The sequence below is a fragment of the Rhinoderma darwinii genome, chromosome 10 (genome assembly GCF_050947455.1).
Source record: "Rhinoderma darwinii isolate aRhiDar2 chromosome 10, aRhiDar2.hap1, whole genome shotgun sequence".
Taxonomy (NCBI): Eukaryota; Metazoa; Chordata; class Amphibia; order Anura; family Rhinodermatidae; genus Rhinoderma; species Rhinoderma darwinii.
Window position 1 is genome coordinate 16385553 of NC_134696.1, and position 14711 is coordinate 16400263.

The following is a 14711-nucleotide window of genomic DNA, read 5'->3' on the forward strand; positions in this document are numbered from 1 at the left end:
CATCTTCCTGTATATAGTGATATGGGCCATGCTGGTATAACCTGGGTATCTTCTGTATATAATTATATATGTATAGCTGGTATAAGTTATACATCTTCTTGTATATAGTGATATGGAGCATGCTGGTATAACCTGGGTATCTTCTGTATATAATTATATATGTACAGCTGGTATAAGTTATACATCTTCTTGTGTATAGTGATATGGGCCATGCTGGTATAACCTGGGTATATTCTGTATATAATTATATATGTACAGCTGGTATAAGTTATACATCTTCTTGTATATAGTGATATGGAGCATGCTGGTATAACCTGGGTATCTTCTGTATATAATTATATATGTACAGCTGGTATAAGTTATACATCTTCTTGTATATAGTGATATGGAGCATGCTGGTATAACCTGGGTATCTTCTGTATATAATTATATATGTACAGCTGGTATAAGTTATGTATCTTCTTGTATACAGTGATATGGAGCATGCTGGTATACCCTGGGCAACTTCTGTATATAATTATATATGTGCAGCTGGTATAAGTTATACATCTTCTTGTATGTAGTGATATGGAGCATGCTGGTATAACCTGGGTATCTTCTGTATATAATTATATATGTACAGCGGGTATAAGTTATACATCTTCTTGTATATATTGATATGGAGCATGCTGGTATAACCTGGGTATCTTCTGTATATAATTATATATGTACAGCGGGTATAAGTTATACATCTTCTTGTATATAGTGATATGGGCCATGCTGGTATAACTTGGGCATCTTCTTGTATATAATTATATATGTACAGCTGGTATAAGTTATACATCTACTTGTATATAGTGATATGGAGCATGCTGGTATAACCTGGGTATCTTCTGTATATAATTATATATGTACATCTGGTATAAGGTATACATCTTCTTGTATATAGTGATATGGGCCATGCTGGTATAACTTGGGCATCTTCTTGTATATAATTATATATGTACAGCTGGTATAAGTTATACATCTACTTGTATATAGAGATATGGAGCATGCTGGTATAACCTGGGTATCTTCTGTATATAATTATATATGTACAGCTGGTATAAGTTATACATCTTCCTGTATATAGTGATATGGGCCATGCTGGTATAACCTGGGTATCTTCTGTATATAATTATATATGTACAGATGGTATAAGTTATACATCTTCTTGTATATAGTGATATGGAGCATGCTGGTATAACCTGGGTATCTTCTGTATATAATTATATATGTACAGCTGGTATAAGTTATACATCTTCTTGTGTATAGTGATATGGGCCATGCTGGTATAACCTGGGTATATTCTGTATATAATTATATATGTACATCTGGTATAAGGTATACATCTTCTTGTATATAGTGATATGGGCCATGCTGGTATAACTTGGGCATCATCTTGTATATAATTATATATGTACAGCTGGTATAAGTTATACATCTACTTGTATATAGAGATATGGAGCATGCTGGTATAACCTGGGTATCTTCTGTATATAATTATATATGTACAGCTGGTATAAGTTATACATCTTCCTGTATATAGTGATAAGGGCCATGCTGGTATAACCTGGGTATCTTCTGTATATAATTATATATGTACAGCTGGTATAAGTTATACATCTTCTTGTATATAGTGATATGGAGCATGCTGGTATAACCTGGGTATCTTCTGTATATAATTATATATGTACAGCTGGTATAAGTTATACATCTTCTTGTGTATAGTGATATGGGCCATGCTGGTATAACCTGGGTATATTCTGTATATAATTATATATGTACAGCTGGTATAAGTTATACATCTACTTGTATATAGAGATATGGAGCATGCTGGTATAACCTGGGTATCTTCTGTATATAATTATATATGTACAGCGGGTATAAGTTATACATCTTCTTGTATATAGTGATATGGAGCATGCTGGTATAACCTGGGTATCTTCTGTATATAATTATATATGTACAGCTGGTATAAGTTATACATCTTCCTGTATATAGTGATATGGAGCATGCTGGTATAACCTGGGTATTTTCTGTATATAATTATATATGTACAGCGGGTATAAGTTATACATCTTCTTGTATATAGTGATATGGAGCATGCTGGTATAACCTGGGCATCTTCTGTATATAATTATATATGTACAGCTGGTATAAGTTATACATCTTCTTGTATATAGTGATATGGAGCATGCTGGTATAACCTGGGTATCTTCTGTATATAATTATATATGTACAGCTGGTATAAGGTATACATCTTCTTGTATATAGTGATATGGAGTATGCTGGTATAACCTGGGTATCTCCTGTATATAATTATATGTGTACAGCTGGTATAAGTTATACATCTTCTTGTATATAGTGATATGAAGCATGCTGGTATAACCTGGGTATCTCCTGTATATAATTATATATGTACAGCTGGTATAAGTTATACATCTTCTTGTATATAGTGATATGAAGCATGCTGGTATAACCTGGGTATCTCCTGTATATAATTATATATGTACAGCTGGTATAAGTTATACATCTTCTTGTATATAGTGATATGGGCCATGCTGGTATAACCTGGGTGTCTCCTGTATATAATTATATATGTACAGCTGGTATAAGTTATACATCTTCTTGTATATAGTGATATGGAGCATGCTGGTATAACCTGGGCATCTTCTATATATAATTATATATGTACAGCTGGTATAAGTTATACATCTTCTTGTATATAGTGATATGGAGCATGCTGGTATAACCTGGGCATCTTCTGTATATAATTATATATGTACAGCTGGTATAACCTGGGTATCTTCTGTATATAATTATATATGTACAGCTGGTATAAGTTATACATCTTGTATATAGTGATATGGAGCATGCTGGTGTAACCTGGGTATCTTCTGTATATAATTATATATGTACAGCTGGTATAAGTTATACATCTTCTTGTATATAGTGATATGGGGCATGCTGGTATAACCTGGGTATCTTCTGTATATAATTATATATGTACAGCTGGTATAAGTTATACATCTTCTTGTATATAGTGATATGGAGCATGCTGATATAACCTGGGTATCTTCTGTATATAATTATATATGTACAGCTGGTATAACTTATTTATCTTCTTGTATATAGTGATATGGAGCATGCTGGTATAACCTGGGCATCTTCTGTATATAACTATATATGTATACCAGGTATAAGTTATTCATCTTCTTCTAGATGTTATCTTCATGCGTTATTATTTTTCAGGGAATATATATATATACACATACACACAGTATTACACATACAGTAATTGAAACGCCATCAATAAGCAGAAATCATAATATTTGCACAGCAAAATAAATTTCCGCCTTCCCCTCAGTCTAATTATCTTTTTGCCTATTAAGTAAAACTCCACTATTTATAAGAGCAACGCTTAAATATGCAAACAGTAATTAAGTTGGTAATGAACTTGGGACCCTAGTGCCTCCCCCTCCCAGAGCTAATTTGCATGTTAATTATCATTGGCAACCAGGGAAACGAGTTCTAAACAGCTTAATTAGCAACTTAATCATTCTTACAAGTAAATGCGTCATAATTTGTTACATGAGCAAGAGTTGGATTAATTAAGCTATTAACGTGTTCTGTAAGACTCAGCTGCTCGTGTTTGCTTGACTTCAGAGTCCCGGGGCTGCAGCTCTGTATAGAGGTGAAGTGACTCTCCTCATAGGACAACAACCTCCATCATCATTTGTGCTGAGCCATACAAGTATTTAGAGATGTTACGTTCCCTTGTAATTAATAGGTTAATAATTGCATGGTACCAGTGATTAATGCACTTTTTCAGGGGTCCCTTCATTAATATTAATACCCACCATTCAGTGTCATTAAATCCCAGAGGGTCTCCTTTGGCTTCATCATGTTTTCTGAAGAACCCTCTAAGAGTGATATATTATATGAGGTGGTCATAGCTGAATATCTTAAAGGGGATGTCTGGTTTAATAAAACAATATTGAAACACCCTATTAGAAAATTGGCAATATGGGGGGGGGGGGGGGCGACACCCAATCAGGACTCTCATCTATCAACCAGGATACAATGTTTACAAAGAACATCTCTCGCACTGAAGCATTACAAGTGCAGTCTATTGATTTGAATGAGAACTGTGTAATGCTTCATTTTCCCTGTGGTGGCGCTGTAGAGAAATTGAACACTTGATGATGGTTTCCTTCACAGATTACAGCTGATCGCCGGGATCTCAGTAGTAGGACACCCTGCGATCAGTTTATTCTCACAGGACCATTCAAACATCAAGGGAATGTCCAAACCTGACATCTCCTAAAAGCAAAAATATAAACCTTCCTAGAGCGTTCCATGTACATCATAGAGGTAGCACCTTCATTAGGATATCAGAGGGGCCCCTAGATCAGGTCAGACCTATCCCCATGCTGGTGCCAGGATAGAGACATCTAGCATGGCCATGTTTGCAATGGGGCCCGTTCTACTCTATGTATTTATCTGGTGCGGAATGATTGGCACCTTCATCTGCCAAGGGACTATGATTAGATTGGCCCGATCCCCTTTGTCATGGACAGCATGGACCTCCATAGGGCTCGTCCACAGCAACATTAGCAAATGGGTGGGAGGGGGGTGTTGAGGGAACTGGTCTGATGGTCAAGTCACCATTCTCTGCTACAAGGAGGCAGCAAGTTTCAGGCCCACCTGTCCCAATATCAGGGAGGCGGTAGTAGAGTGAACTAGCGCCATAATGTTAACAACTTGGATTCTTGCTATTGGGCCCCCTCTTGTCTGATGTGAAGTTTGAGGAACTGATGGCTCCTAAAGTCACAGATGAAACAAGATTCTGTTGCCCCATAGTCAGCAATCCGACAGGGTGCAGCTTTATAATATACATGCTGTCCAGATTCTCCCTGTGACTGATTTGTCCCTGTGACAATTTGCCTTCTATCCTGCTTTCTTTGATCTTTGCATTTGGGATGAGAATAAAGCCATGTAGGGGGCGCTCTTTTGGGATTGCATGATTTTCCACAAGAAACATGTTAGACTCTACAAGATTACCCCTATTCTTCCATCTCTTATGGAAAAGTGAAGCATTAAACCCCTATGGGCTGGTAGCACGGAGCAGGTCTGTAGTCTGGACGATGTTTCACCATCTACTGAGACGTGTTTATACATGGACACCTATTTTCTTTTTATTTATTTATCTTATTTATGATTCCTTTATTATGTTTTTTTAGTTTAAATGTCTATTTATTTTTTTACATTTCCCAACCTCTGTTTTCTTTAATAATATGATAAGTTCTCCTTCGAATGGAGTGGGAGAGGGGGGGGGGGGGGGGGTATCTTGAAAACTTTCCATAGCTAAATTTTGGCAAAATTTTCTGCCAAATTTGCAAACCCATGCATGTGTTTTAGATCTTTCGTTTCCTGATCGCTACATTCTTACCCCTATTTTTCAGGCTGCCCTGACGGTTAGTGATCACATAGAGGGACCTTGGCACCATCACAGTTGTCTCTTGCCTTTGATATAAACAACCTCCTAATGTTCTCCTAATGAAGGCCGGGAGCTCTGGAAATCCTGGAAGGGACACACAATGTATAATTTGATTCTATACTAATAGCACTAAAAGGAGAGCGACGGAGGTGACAAAATACCATTTGTCTGTAGGATCTTAAGACGCGATGATGGAGAAGAATGTTGATGCAGAATATCTGATGTGGAGCACAGTCCATCCGAGCCTCTGCCAAAACCACAAAGTTCATTTCACATAATCTCCAAGACGGAATTAATCACACAGTCCGTGAGGACCCTGAGCCAATCTGTGCGAGCAAATAATCCATAAATCCAGATAGACACTGAGTTACTGGAAATCATAACGTACCGAGTCCAACAATTGTCTGGAGATCCTGAATACTGAGAACTTTACTCGCAGTCTGTAGATTTTTGTTTGACTTTATACTAATAGTAATATCCTCTGATTGGGTGTAAGATTTTATTATGTTTTTGCTTTGTTTTTTTAATATTTTTTTTGCTCATCTTAAAGAGGATCTGACTGCTCTACTGATGTCTGTTTTAGTAAATACTTGTATTCCCCAAATAACAATTCTGGATAATATTTTCTTAGAACTGTACTTTGTGCCATTCCTCTGTTATTCCTCTGAGAAATGTATGAATAAATTGAGAACTGTGCGTTGCTAAGTTTGGGGGTGTGTCCCTACACAGGCTGACACTGTCCAATCAGTGCTGACAGAGTGAAAATGTGCATGGACACGCCCCTTTAACAAGGGAAATGGTAACACCCAGTTGTCAATTTATTTAAAATATTTCTAGGAGGAATAGCAGAGGAATAACACAATGTTATTTTATAGAGAATACAATTATTTACTCTAATAGACATGTTAGGAGAAGTGACAGGTCTCTTTAGAGGAGTCATGTACTTTCCACGTGTAGTGCACATCTAAATGAGCAGAACATGTTTTGAAGTACGTACATTGTAGACTGATGCGGTTCCATATGGTCAGTTTGAGAAGGTAGACCAGGGTATGAAGCTCATTTAAAGACTGAGCGTACACAGGTGAAAATATACGTATAAGGGGTTGTCCGAAATGGTTCCTACTGTGCATATATCTGGGCGGGTGGATAAGGAGCGAACGAGTCTTTGTGTAAATATTTATTTGTATAAATCATAGCAGGGCATCCTCTATGGACCACCATCATGTCCTTTGGTTTCATTGGAGTTCTACAGTGCCAAGAGCTGCTCTGGATGAGTGGGATTTTAATTCCTACAAAATTGTTAACATACCATTTTAGGTTCTTCTTTTTTTCATCTGTGACACATATAAGTAAAGAATTACTAAAGATAAGGAGGAAACCTCCAGCTCACCGGTAGTTGCGTCTCCAGACACTTCGCAAGGATCCCCGCGACGGCCAGTGTTAGAAACAGCAAAAAACAAAAGGGAGGAAAGTCCAGCGCTGTGTCGAGTTTAAAAAGGAAGTAAATTCCCAATTTTATTGGAGATGTGGTTAAAAAAAAAATGGAGACGCAGTCTCAAGGTGTATGCAGTAGCGGGCTGTTTAGCCTAAGCCTACGCGTTTCGAGCACACACGGTGCTCTTAGTCATGGCAAAAGAATGACATTCTACGTCTCCATTTGTTTTTTAACCATATCTCCAATAAAATTGGGAATTCACTTCCTTTTTAAACTCGACACAGCGCTGGACTTTCTTCCCTTTTGTTTCTAAACAATTACTAGTAATTCCAATGCTCTGTACTTACAGTATTCCAGTGTTTCCTTTCTTCCATCTGTGACATGGAAAGAGCACACCACCAAATAAATAATTAGTGAAAACGAGTGGACTGGTCAAAGAATTACAGATTTTACCATCTGTGACATCTATTTTTGGAGCAGCATTTAGTGATTAATATTTCAGATGAACACAACTCATTTGGCTGTCAAGAATTTGCTAGACATTGCCAAACACCCTTCTATTGACATACAAGAGTTTATAATGGTTAAAAGGAAGACCCTAAATAAATAAACCAGAATCTATATGGGGCACCAAAATCTATATGTATCACTCGCATTTTACCAGTCAGCTTTTTGGAGCTAGACTCAAATGCCCCTCTGCAACATTGGAAGATACCAATATTATAAATGGCACATGGTAAGTGGGGGCTATGTTACAGATTTTTTTATCGGGACCCAGGAGCTTCAAACTTAACTTCTGGCAGTTGAATTTAGGGAACAGGTTCACTTTAAGAAGATTACTATTAGAAAATATCTGATGGAGCGTCTAGGGCTGTGTGCTCTTGGAATAAATCAGAATATTTTTATGTTATATCCTTGCGTTCCCGGTCTTACCTTGGCACACTCTGTGCTCTTGCACCAGTGCATACAATATTATGGGAAAACGTGATTCATTGAATTCACTAGCGACCTAATGTTGAATCACCGGACTCTTTTACTGGTAATTTACATCATCCTGGCCTGAGCTTCAATCCAAAACAATGTGAGACCAGAAGAGCCTCAGTTCAGTGACTCAACATTTAATAGGTTGTACTTGTGTGATCCCTGAATTCTTCAAATCACATTTCCACTATGCAACCAGTAGAGGGCACTAAAGTTCTTTGAGTTTAAAGAAATTCTGTTACTTTAACAATTCTGCAATTTATATATTTACACTTTACTTGCGTATTCTTAAACTTTTGCCCAAAAATACTTAAATGTATGCAATGTTACTTTTTGTTTGCATGTTATTACTATTGCAGCAAACAACTTGTACTTCGGTCTATTGTATAAGTATATTCTAATATCGTAGGTTCCACAAGTAGTGCCCTCTATGGCTAAAGCATTTTTCTTTGTAAATAACAGCAATAAGCTCAGTTGCCTTGTAGTATTGATGTCTGAGTTCGAATCCAACCATGAACATCATCACCCATATCCAGGTAGGTTTCCTCCAGGTTCTTCTATTTTCTCTTGCACCCCAAAAACATAAGGACATATTAATAGGCTTCCTTAGACATGGTCCCGAGAGTGCGTGTTACTGTCTGAGAGAGGTCAATTAGACCATAAACCCCATTGGGGACAAAGACGGAAGGCGGCCATAGACATAATGATAGGCATTATCTAATAGATACTGAGGGGCATTTGCTCTATTGTTTGGATCAGGTATGGGACAAGTCATTAGGAAATAACTGGGGCAATATACAGGCAGCAAGATCAATAGTTGCAGCAATATCTTTTAAAAAATGTTTGCCATTGGCCCTTTTACCAGCCTCCAAATAGTCGAAAATATTAGAATGGGCACAAGTCTTCCTATTTTTGGTCAGCTTGGCGTGAGCGGGTGCATACTGGGTACAGCCGCAGCGTATATGGATTTCTTACGTTTTTAACTTCATTTGCGTCTAAGCTAAGAATTTATAAGTGTCTGGGGCAAGCAGGGGACCCTGAGTCTTCATACTGAATTTGCCCTAGTGAGAGTGAGTGTATCCCTCATACTATAAACTGTTGAATAGATAGATAGATAGATAGATAGATAGGTAGATAGATAGATAGATAGATAGATAGATAGATAGATAGATAGATAGATAGATAGATAGATAGATAGATAGATAGATAGATAGATAGATAGATAGATAGATACATAGATAGATAGATAGATAGATAGATATGAGATAGATAGATACATTGATGATAGATAGATAGATAGATAGATAGATAGATAGATAGATAGATAGATAGATAGATAGATAGATAGATAGATAGATAGATATGAGAGAGATAGATAGATAGATAGATAGATAGATAGATAGATAGATAGATAGATAGATAGATAGATAGATAGATAGATAGATAGATAGATAGATAGATAGATAGATAGATATGAGATAGACAGATAGATAGATAGATAGATAGATAGATAGATAGATAGATAGATAGATAGATATGAGATAGACAGATAGATAGATAGATAGATAGATAGATAGATAGATAGATAGATAGATAGATAGATAGATAGATAGATAGATATGAGATAGATAGATACATTGATGATAGATAGATAGATAGATAGATAGATAGATAGATAGATAGATAGATAGATAGATAGATAGATAGATAGATAGATAGATAGATAGATATGAGATAGATAGATAGATAAATAGATAGATAGATAGATAGATAGATAGATAGATAGATGATAGATAGATAGATAGATAGATAGATAGATAGATAGATAGATATGAGAGAGATAGATAGATAGATAGATAGATAGATAGATAGATAGATAGATATGAGATAGATAGATAGATAGATAGATAGATAGATAGATAGATAGATAGATAGATCTGATTTTCTTACACTATTTTCCTCTGTTGTTTGTCAATACTTTTATCTTTTTTGACTGACTACTTTGTATTTTTGTGGGTTGGCGCAGTATATATTGGAGCTGTATATTTTAAGGCATCTAATCAGCTTTTAATTTACAATGAAATAGTAATTGAGTATCTTGCTCAGCGCCTCCGTCACATTCACTTACTATAAGGTGGTGAGGGACAGTCAGTGAGTAACTCATTGCTTTCCAATTAATTTGCACAGGGAGGAAAAGAAAGTCTATACACCCATGATCCATGCAGCTATGAGTAATGCTCACGAATGACAATCTCTAAACATCACCTATACCACAGGGGCGCTGTACTGTATATAACAATCTGTACTGTATATAACAATCTGTACTGTATATAACAATCGGTGTGGTGCCCAGACCCCGCACCGATCAGCTGTAGCGGCTGCCTCCGGGCACCGGATGTCCACGCCGAAAGCAGATGTCTCCGGTCACGGAATAGCAGACGAGCTGTCTTACTGTTATGCAGTGGTCGCAGCCATCTGTTTCCGGCTCTGAATACTGCATACCCTGTATGAACAGCTGATCGGTGCGGGTTGCGGGTGTCGGACCACCACCGATCATATACTGATGACCTTTCCTGTGGATAGGTCATCAGTTGTCCGTGCCTGGACAACCTCTTTAAGAATTTAATTATTAAAGAACCCCAAAAAGTAAAAGACCTCTGGCAGCAAGTTATCTGCTCCACTGGCAGCATCGTAAGACGTTCTTCACTGTTGGACTTCATGGGCTTGATTATCATGGAAACATTTTGGCCTACTGGAGGATCTTTTAAGGAGCCCTGGTCCTTTGGGATCTCTTCAATGCTTTATTTGCCATGCAGAACCCCCCCCCCCCACCCGATTAGCTAGTCTCAGATGACGACTGGTTCTTCAAACCTTGGAAGAGGTTGGCTGGGATAAAACAAAGGGTCTGCTTTTTATTTCCGAGAAACTGTGCCACTTTTGTCTAATATTGCACCTCAGCTCTATTGCAATACCTGACATGGCCTGGGAACAAGGGTGGTGCTGTTTTCTTGGAAGGAAAAAAAAACAACATTACAACCCCTTTAATTCTGAAGATGCTTAGAACCTAGTCAAGGTAAAATAAGTAAAAGATATATTGTAGACCTGTAGGCAATTTTACCTTCCGGTGCTCCACTTTCCTGCTGCCTAATCTTGACTCTTTCAGCAAAGGAAAATCATGAACTATTCAGCTATTCATTACACATGCTGATCATTACTTTCAAGGGACAACCTTTTCCTCGCACATCATGTTTTATTATTTAATTTCCTAGCCCACATACTTCTTTATCACTCTCAGCCATGAAAGTAAATTAAGAAGAAATGGCTTTTCTTTCAATTAAACCGGCAATGGCCCTGAGTGACTGCATATAATTCTATTTAATGAAAAAAAATGAAAATCATTATTGCGCTGATTTCACCGGCCTCTCTGTCACGCAAACAGCAGGTTTCGTTAATGTGAACATCGGACTTACTTAATTAGAAAATATTTAGTTCTGAGGGAGAAAAAAAGGAGGAAAAAAACCAACTTTGGCCCTTAGATATCGCGGCTGATGCATTTAATGGAGTCTAATATAAACTACAGGCATCCTATGAACAAAACATTTTCTTCTGCTTTACCCAGAATCAATTTGGAGGGGGAATTCTGCACACATCTTAACATCTGCTGCCCTGCAAGAGTCATTATTTTAATGTTAAATGACTATATAGATCATTAGCAGCATGACACACGGGTGATAGGCCGCTGGCTACCTGACATATTTCAGAAAGGCAATAAATGGGTAAGACTGACAGTCCACAGGTGGCAGGAAGTCGGAACTGACTAGAGCTGTGGTTTACTTAGCCTCATCAGTATGTAATGTCCTGTATCGAAAATTTGTGCAAAATAGTAAAGCAGAAATTACTAAGTTTTATATTTAACTCAGTAAGGATTTTCTGAAGCTCCCTTTTCAGCTTTGCTGTGTAGACTGGGTTAGAAAAGTCATCTTATTATCATTGGAGGGTGGGATCAAAAGAGTCATCTCATTATCATAATCACTCAAAGAGGTTTTCCCACAAAACACATGTATACCCTTTCCATAGGACAGGGGTTACATGTGTGATCGCTGGGTGTCCAACCACTGAGACCCCCAGCAATGAGAACGGGGGACCAAAAGTCTCCCGAAGTGATCCATGAGAATGGAGCGCTGGTGCGCATGCTCGGCCAGTGCTCCATTAACTTCTATGGGACCTCTGGGACCACTGTGTTCGGCAGCTCCATAGACATAAATGGAATGATGGCCAAGCATGCGCACCAGCGCTCCATTCTCATGGAGCACTTAGGGGAACTTTTGGTTCCTCGTTCTCCTCATTGCAGGGGGTCCCAACCGTCAGCCCCCCCCTGCGATCTTACATGTATCCCCTATCCTGTGGATAGAGAATTCATGTGTTTGTGGAAAAAACCCTTTATGGGCAGGGGCAGCAGAGTCGTCTCATTTTCATTAGTGGGCGGAGGAGCAGATTCATCCCTTTGTCATTAGCGCGCCGGGCAACACAGTCATCTCATTATCATTAAAGGGCAGGCTCAGAAGAGTTATCTCATTATGATTAGAGGACAGGGTCAGCAGAGTCCTCCCTTTACCACTAGAAGCTGCGGTAGAAGAGTCATCTCTTTCTCTTTAGCGATTGGGGATTTAATGACAGATGACAACGCAATTTTACTACTAGAAGCCTTGATAAAGCAGAAAAGAAACGCTATACATTATGCACACATAAAACTTTGTATGCAGATTTCCATGTTACTTCATTGTCTCTGGGGGAGGGGCAGTACTCATGTCTTCATGGAAACTGTAAAAGTCTTTGCTGCAGAGTCTAATGGTTGAATGTAGATTAATACCCGCCTCCTGTTTTAGCAGAGGTTCAGGTAGCTGCTTTGTCCCTAATCCAAACTTTACTTTGAAGCTCTGTTTTTATTGATTGGCTTCTGTGTATAAGCACAAGCCCACCACAAGTGGAGAAGAAAGTCAGTGTGTAGAGAGCTTGTTTCTATTATAGAATGATTATGAACTATAAGCAGAAGAGAAGATCAAGTGATCTTTTATCATTATTTTCTCTCCCAGTGGTTCTCAGTTACATATTTTGGGTGTAGTCATTTTTTAGTTTTTTTTTACAAAATATATTATTTGATTTTAGCATCTTATATATATTTCTATACAGTATATACATGTAGGGAATGTCATAAATCATTCTTACGAGCAGGACAGACTCGTGATACAATAATATTTGCTCAGTTTTTTTAAGATGAATTTTCAATGAAAATTGATACAAAAATAACAATATTTCATTTTTTTGCCTGCAGATAATGCAGTATTTCTAACCTTAACTGATATGTTAGCTGTTAAACTTAAATAAGAATAACACTGGAATCTATTTATTTAGATTAGGAATAACTCCTCAGTGCGGGATCATGGCTCAAACAATGCTGCAACTTGCCAAGTTATTTTCAATGATTTTTAGCTCTTAACCGCAGACTATTCACAATGTAGACTATTTGTAAGAAAATATTTTTCTATTCTGTATTATATTTCAATCATAATTATTTTTACTACCGTATATTTTTTTAATTACACATTTGATTTACCCAACATACCTATCCAATTTAATAAAATGTAATGTTTTTTTTTATTTTGTTATTATTTTTTTAAAAATTCTTCAAAATTGAAAAATATGTCCTCAATTGAAAATATAAATTATTTTTGTTTTTTAATTTTTTTTGATACTTTTGTTACTGCTATTAGTACAAGATGGACAATGAGTTGCATTGTAAAGCAGTTATTTATACTATCAAAGGGAATGTATCACGTATTTCATTTTAGTTTCATCAATTAAATGTAAGTAGAAAATAATTCAATGTTTCTATAATTTTTTTTTCTTATGTTGTACATTTTTTTTTTCTTGAAAGCGACCATATTGGAGACACACATTATCTGTCATGGCAGTACATCAGGCTATTTGGGCTTTACAGCAGCTGAAATGAATTGTGAATTAATGGTCAAAGAAATGTTAAAGGACTCATACAGTATCAGGAAGAGATTGAGTACAGCCGCTCCCCCAGAGACCAAGGAGCGGCAGGAGAGCTGCACACAAAGCCTTATTTGTGAATAATGTCTAATATTGCTATCCGCTTATTCTGCTTTATCTAGCCCTCCAGCAAGCCAATAGAGAGTAATCTATCATGACATCCCCACTTATAATGATAATGAAATGCCTGTTGTTTCTGCCTTCTAATGTTATGACTCTGCTGACTTAACTCAGCCTATACAGCAAAGCTGAAGTGATCTACAGAAAATATGAAATGTCAGCTTATTGGATGTAATTCAATCACTATACAAAATTTTTGTATAGTCACAGTAAAAATTACAATTAGCACCAAATCAGCACCATTTGTATATAATAAAATCCTAAATTAAATAATCATTTTCTGAGTATACATGCTCGTAAAAAAATTAAATAATTTTTTTATTATTATAGGGTAATATATTGAAATAATTTACTGTGACTACTATAAATATTGAGAAAATATTAGAAATTTTTTATAAGAGGTTATACTTATGGGAATATTGCTAAGCATGTGCTATAAAACTCACAGAGGACACATCTGCATGAATTCTGGAATTTTTAGTAGTGAGGGAGGATCAGTTTTCACAGGGTTCTGCTGCTACTTTTTATATTAAATACTTCCTATAAATGCCTAAGCTGCATCAGATAACATTTCACAAGCACTACTGGAAAACGACACTT